Source organism: Chrysochloris asiatica, unplaced genomic scaffold, assembly GCF_000296735.1.
Source record: "Chrysochloris asiatica unplaced genomic scaffold, ChrAsi1.0 scaffold00010, whole genome shotgun sequence".
In the NCBI taxonomy this organism is placed as follows: domain Eukaryota; kingdom Metazoa; phylum Chordata; class Mammalia; order Afrosoricida; family Chrysochloridae; genus Chrysochloris; species Chrysochloris asiatica.
Window position 1 is genome coordinate 19,329,478 of NW_006408528.1, and position 6,364 is coordinate 19,335,841.

A 6,364-nucleotide genomic window follows, 5' to 3' on the forward strand; every position below is an offset into this window, starting at 1 on the left:
CTGTGTAGGGTCACTATGAGTAGGAACCGACTCCACGGCACATAACAACAACAACAACAATATATGCCATATCACACATGCATTAATAAATAAAAAGCAGTTACTATGAACTTTTTGGATGTAGAGTATTGAGTAAAATCTCATAATTTTGAATCCCAATTCAAAGAGGAGCCTATACATGTTCCAGACAGTTCAAGATTAGCTTTTTGAGTCAAAGAACTAGTACCATTAATTCTGTTAAATAATGTGGAATACAAAGAGTTCAAGGGATTATTTGATATTATAAGAGGGCTCATGCAGAAGCCTTCAAACTATAATCAGTGCCTTGAATTGTTGTCACCGTAAGTCCTGTATTTATGTGGCACCACTAGGACCATCATTACCCTCTGTTTAACGCATTTCACAGAAAGTCTGTGATGGAATTAACTGTACTGTTCAAAATGTGCTCATTTTGAGGACACCTGAGGATGACATATACATTACTGGTACATCAACTATGTTTGCTTAAAGTTTTATTCTAATCAAATGCCTATTCTAAAGCTAAGACAATGTTTGGTTATACAAAATTAAGGGATCAAAAAGGAAGAAGCCAGTTAAATTATAAATCATGAGTGAAATATACCTCTCTGTGTAGCATAACCTTAAAACATCCTGGTAATTTATATACACCTGTAGGATAAACATGGATTGCTAACTGTAAGAAACACCAAGCAGGGTACTCAACAACAACATATTTCAAATACCACATTCTACAAATGTAAATGAAACACATTCAATTTACTACATTGCTACAAAACATATCTGGTAGGAAATTTCAAGTTGACTATTTCTAGGAAGCAAAATAAATAAATAAAAAGTGATTCCAGATTTAGTAAAATAGCTGAGAAGGCAAAAGGAAAGGAAAAAATATATACACTGGAGGGAAGTACATCAACAAGAAATGTGATAGGTAACCTTCTATTTACAGAGTGAATTGACTGGCAGGGACATGGTTTTTGCTTAATTGAATAGTTTGACTGGGATACCTAGCTAAACATTTTGAAAGGTAGACTATACTACCTGCTGACACTTTTTCACTTCCCATTATTTTCCTTACTTATCGCAAACTGGTGCTGTCTTCCATCTTCTGTGGAAACTATTCTCTAAACATCAGCAAGCAATCATGTTTTATAAATCAAATAACATATTTCCATTCCTCATTCAGGTCATTTACAAGATCTTTGTTTCTTCATTTGGCCTCTGAGTGCCATTTTTACCAGCACTCAATATGCTTCCTTTCTTGATGTCATTTTGTTTAAAATATGATCAAGTCAAGAATTCATTCAAAGTGATCCTTCAGGTAAGGAGTTTGATGGGACCACCACCCTATACCATAGATTAACTATAAGAAAAATTCAATTTTTCAAAGGTCAGGGAGTATCGTTCTAACAGATACTCTTGTGATTTCAAAACTATATTTCTTTGTATCTCAGAGTTTCTCCATTACTAAAATGATCCGATTTTTCATGAAAAAAGAAATATATTTTAAGATTAATACCTCTGATTTAGAAATCAGACGGCCCTAGTTCAAATTCCAGTTTTGTCATTGAACTATTGGACCTTGAGCAAATTAATCCATACAAATCTTGGCTTCATCGTCTACAATAATATGTTTATATTACATAGAACTATTATAAGAAAGTAATTAGATAATGAATGCATACACTTTCAGTGCCTTGAACAATAATTAGCCCAATATTGTTGTTACTATTACTTTTTGAGGTAAAAATAAACAGTATTATCCAATTTTCACTAGAAATAAATTCACAGGAACCCACAGATCAATTTAAGCAAACCTTAGTGACCATTCATTCAAATAAGTTTCTGGTGTATTTACTTCCATAATATTAATCCTACCCTAAGGAGCTCTGGTAGCGTAGTGGTTACGAATTGGGCTGCGAACCTCAAGGTCAGCACTTCGAAACTACCAGCTGTTCCACCAGAGAAAGAGGGTTTCTGCCCCCGTAAAGATTTACAGCCTCAGAAATCCTGTACAGGGTTGCTGTGAGTCGGAACCGGCTCCACTGCACATAAAAACAACAACAAGTAAACCCAATATCTGATCGTTCCAGATTTTTCTGGGTCAATAAGGAAAGGTATACCAGAGCTGTTTGGCTTTTGGGATGAGAGTTTAAAAAATTCCTTGGATTCTTAAATAGCAGGGTTGCTGAGATAGATTCAACTCAAGTGCAGCGGTATAGAGGCATAAGAACAGAACTGACTTTGGGAAACACCAGCTGAATGAATACCTCAGGAGTTTGTATCTGTAAGGTGAGAAAGTGCACTCATGGCCAGAGCAGAGGACTCTAAACACTTTTAAACACTTTGGTCTAAACACTGTAAATAATTTTATTTGATTTTTTTACTTTACAAGCCTAGCACCAATGCAAGGGCTTCAAAATAACAAATAATCAAATAGAAAACTGCAACCTTACTAAGAGCTTGAGTTAAAAAGCTGGATTCTATACATCTTTATTACAAAAGATGCAGGGCCATTCTAAGTTAAAGTTAGCCATCTCTGTGTCTTGTCTCATGACTTCTGACCTTAACATATCAATTTTTATGAACCACTGTCTAACCACAAGTCCCCAAAGTATAAGGCAACTTAAACATAAGACCATTAGGAATTTAAAGGTACAAAACAAAGAATATCAAATTCCAGGCTAAAGGCCTGAAATAAAGTATAAAATAAGAAATACTAGCATTCTGTCTGCTCAGTTCTCTGCTATTTTCCACTCTCTGTATCGAGCTCTGAGAAATACTAAAAAAATCATGTAGAACACTTTGAACACCCATCTAAAAAAAACAAAACACAGCATTATAGGGGTTTCATTTTCTTCAGAAGACCTGTGAACAAATACTTATTTTAATGGCATTGGTTTGTATTTTCATAACAGAAGTTATTATTGAAAAAGCATCCAATAATAAGTATATAATTACCATGAAAGCTACAGAAGGGAGACTAAGAAGGAAATGTGCCCATCTCAAGACACGATAATGGGACAGTTATTTTCTTTTACAGTAAGTCTATTGCTTAATAAAATAGTTATTTTTCCTACTCATTTCATCAAATAACATGAAATAAAGATTATTGGTATTCAAATTTAGTATAATATACTAATTTTGTTTGAATATGCACTCTATGTTATTATTAAAGATCTTAATCTGTGCTTTAATGGCGACTTTACTTCTCTGTTAGTGCTAGAAACATCTTCTTGTAGTTTCTTTAGTTTGTATTTAAGATGTAATCAAAGATGAGGCTACTCAGAATAATAATTGTGTTTATGACAAGTTGTATAATTTAATGACTGCAACTTATGAGCCTCATTTTTGTTTCAAATTCTACCCTACTTTAATAGTGAATGCCATAATTTGCTGTTCTACCTGAGCTGGAATATGTAAAATTCAATGAATTTTAGAGCATTCTTACAGCAGGACTTCTCTTTTTTTTATTCTCCTCATAAAAGTCATTTTAAAATTCTGAAAATCCTTATTGTAACATATCACAATCTTTTAAAAGCACTGTAGAAGCAAAAACACTTTGAATATGTTTTAACTTATTTTGTTAGGAGTGAGTTGCCTTGCTCAAAACTTAGGAATTATTTAATGTTGTTGTAACATGTAATGAAAAAAGAAAATAAAATCAGAAAAGCAATGGTATACTACAACAGTACTACATAAAAACATTACACTAACAGTGGAGAGAGATGAGATTGATGCAGAATTTTGGTCCACAGTCTCGTTTTCTGAATCATACAAGCCAATCAAGTATTCTGAAATAATTTTATAATAAAAAATAGTGACAGTGATTGTCATGTTGTATATAAGTGAAATCTAATTTTCAAACCATAAATTAAATACTTTGCAGGACTGCCTAAATACATGAAATGATATGTATTCATAGTGATTATCTTTAGAAACTCTCTTGTTTCATTTCTAAAAGCATGGAAACTTATTGTTATGCATTTGAGTGTACAAGTAGTTTACACCAGAATTCTTCAGAGAAGGTGAGCCAAGCTGAAGTTTCATTTTAATTCTGGGTTTTAGGAATCTAAACTAGAAATGTTGTTGTTGTGAAGTGTCATTGAGTCGGTTCCAACTCGTAACGACCCAGTGTTAGGTTTCCAAGGAGTGGCTGGTAGGTTTGAACCAGCGACCTTGGTCCAGTGTTTATTCTATAGTGCCACACCAGTACTCCTCCACAATTATACTCTGCAAACAGAATCTGTTGTTTGAAGTGCAAAATTTATTTGCCACATTATTTCATGTCTCAAGGTCTCAACAAACTTACTTAAATAATACTACATTTATGGTCTTGCCATTTATTTTAGCTTAGCAAAGGCTAACACCTAAGCTAGGAGTTTAAACATGTCACTTTAGCTGTATCTAGACATTTCTCATAGTGTCGTCATTCAGTTCTAGTAAGGGTAACGCTTCCTTGGCTTCTGTAATGGTTATGAAAATGACATCTTACCTTAAATTCTATGCAAAACCTTTGTCTTGCCTTACCATGAGAGGCAAGTTAGAGTGATTTCCAATTTACAAAAATGTAATCAAATATCTTTCAAATAACCTTTGACAAATATGAAAAAAATCATTTATTTTAATCCTTTTCCTCTTCCACTTTGATTTTTTTCTTTTTGTAAAATACCATTTTACCATTTAATTCACCAATTTAAACTTGTTTGTATGTATCACCTTCTGACATTCTCAGAACATCTTTCATTTCTTGTATAGACTCAAAACATTACTTATATAATCCATGTTTCATTATCAGAATATCTCAAGGAGAGCTCAGTGGCAAATAGAGTACCCAGCTATCCATAAAAGTTCATATCAGAAAAGGACAGGTAAGCACTGTAAAAGTTAAGATCCTTCCTTGCTCTCTGCTTGTAACAGGAGGCAGAATAATCAGTTTAGAACACAAGCCTTGAACCTGATAGCCTTGTATTTGAAGGCTGACTGTTTATCAGCTGTGTGTTGTTAGATATAATGATCTTGTTGAGCTGTACACCCAACCACACTGCCATCAACTCCCTCACAGCTACCCTATATATAAATCCCAAGGTTGCAAATTTGAACAGGAGCAGAGAGCATCATCTTCTTCCTGCAGAGTAGCTGCTGGTGGTTTAGATGACCAAACATGTGGGTAACAGTGCAGTGCTTATCTTACAGTGCCACCAGAGTTCCTTTACTGAGCCATAATTCCCTAATTTAAAAAAAAAAAAAAAAAAGTCAGGATAGGAATATGCCCTACAGGGCCTCTCAAAGAATGATTAAATGACACTACAAAGTTATGTAAACCACAAAGTCAGACGATCAAACCCACCGACTGTTCCTCAGACACCCTATACAGAGTCACTATGAGTCAGAACCAACTCACTGGCACTTAACAACAACAGTACATTAAACAGGTGGTCTGAATCCAGACACATAGAAGACACTTCATAAATTTCAACTATTCCTATTCTTAGTGTCATTCTTCAGGATAGAGAAAAGTCCTACTACCTGAAGCCTGGTTGTTGTTGTTCAGTGCCGTCGAGTTGGTTCCAATCTGTAACAACCCTGTAGAGGGTATCCAAGGAGTGACTGGTGAGCTTGAACCACTAACCTTGCAGTTCAAACCGACTTTGCAGTCTAGTGCATTAACCCACTGAGCCACAGCAGGACTCCCCCTAAAGCCTATTTCATTAAAAATTTGAGTTACATACAAGAAGCTTACAAAAATTCATCGACAATGTTCATTATCTTTTAATTTTACTTTTCTACAAACTTTTCAAAGTCACCTTGTATAATAGCTTATAATAACAAAGAGGTACTACTTTACAACATACATCTAAACATTATTATTACTATTATTGTATTATAATGTTCTGTATGATAAGCATGTACTGTGAAACACAAGATCTACGGTTTGAGTTCACCAGTTGCTCTGCAGGAAAAAGATAAGGCCATTTTTCCCACAGACTTTTTAAAGCCTGGGAAACCTTATACAGGGTCACAATCAGTTTGAAGTAACTCAACAGCACTTAACAATAACAGTTTATATGTTCAATATATTTTAGTGTATCTGGAGTGTTTCTTTGCTGTTTTTATGCATAGAAGGGTCAGTTATATATATTTTATGCATAAAAAGGTAATCCATTGACTGCTTTATTGCTTAAAGTCATATTAGAGTAAGATACAGGGAACAGTCTCCTCAAGAGTAAAGAACTTGTATATGTGGCCCTGTGCCAAGACTACACAAAGAAATTCACATGAAGCTTCTAGGTAAACTACCTGGGACTTTACTGCTCATCCTTTGGCAACCAGAGTAACTGTTTGT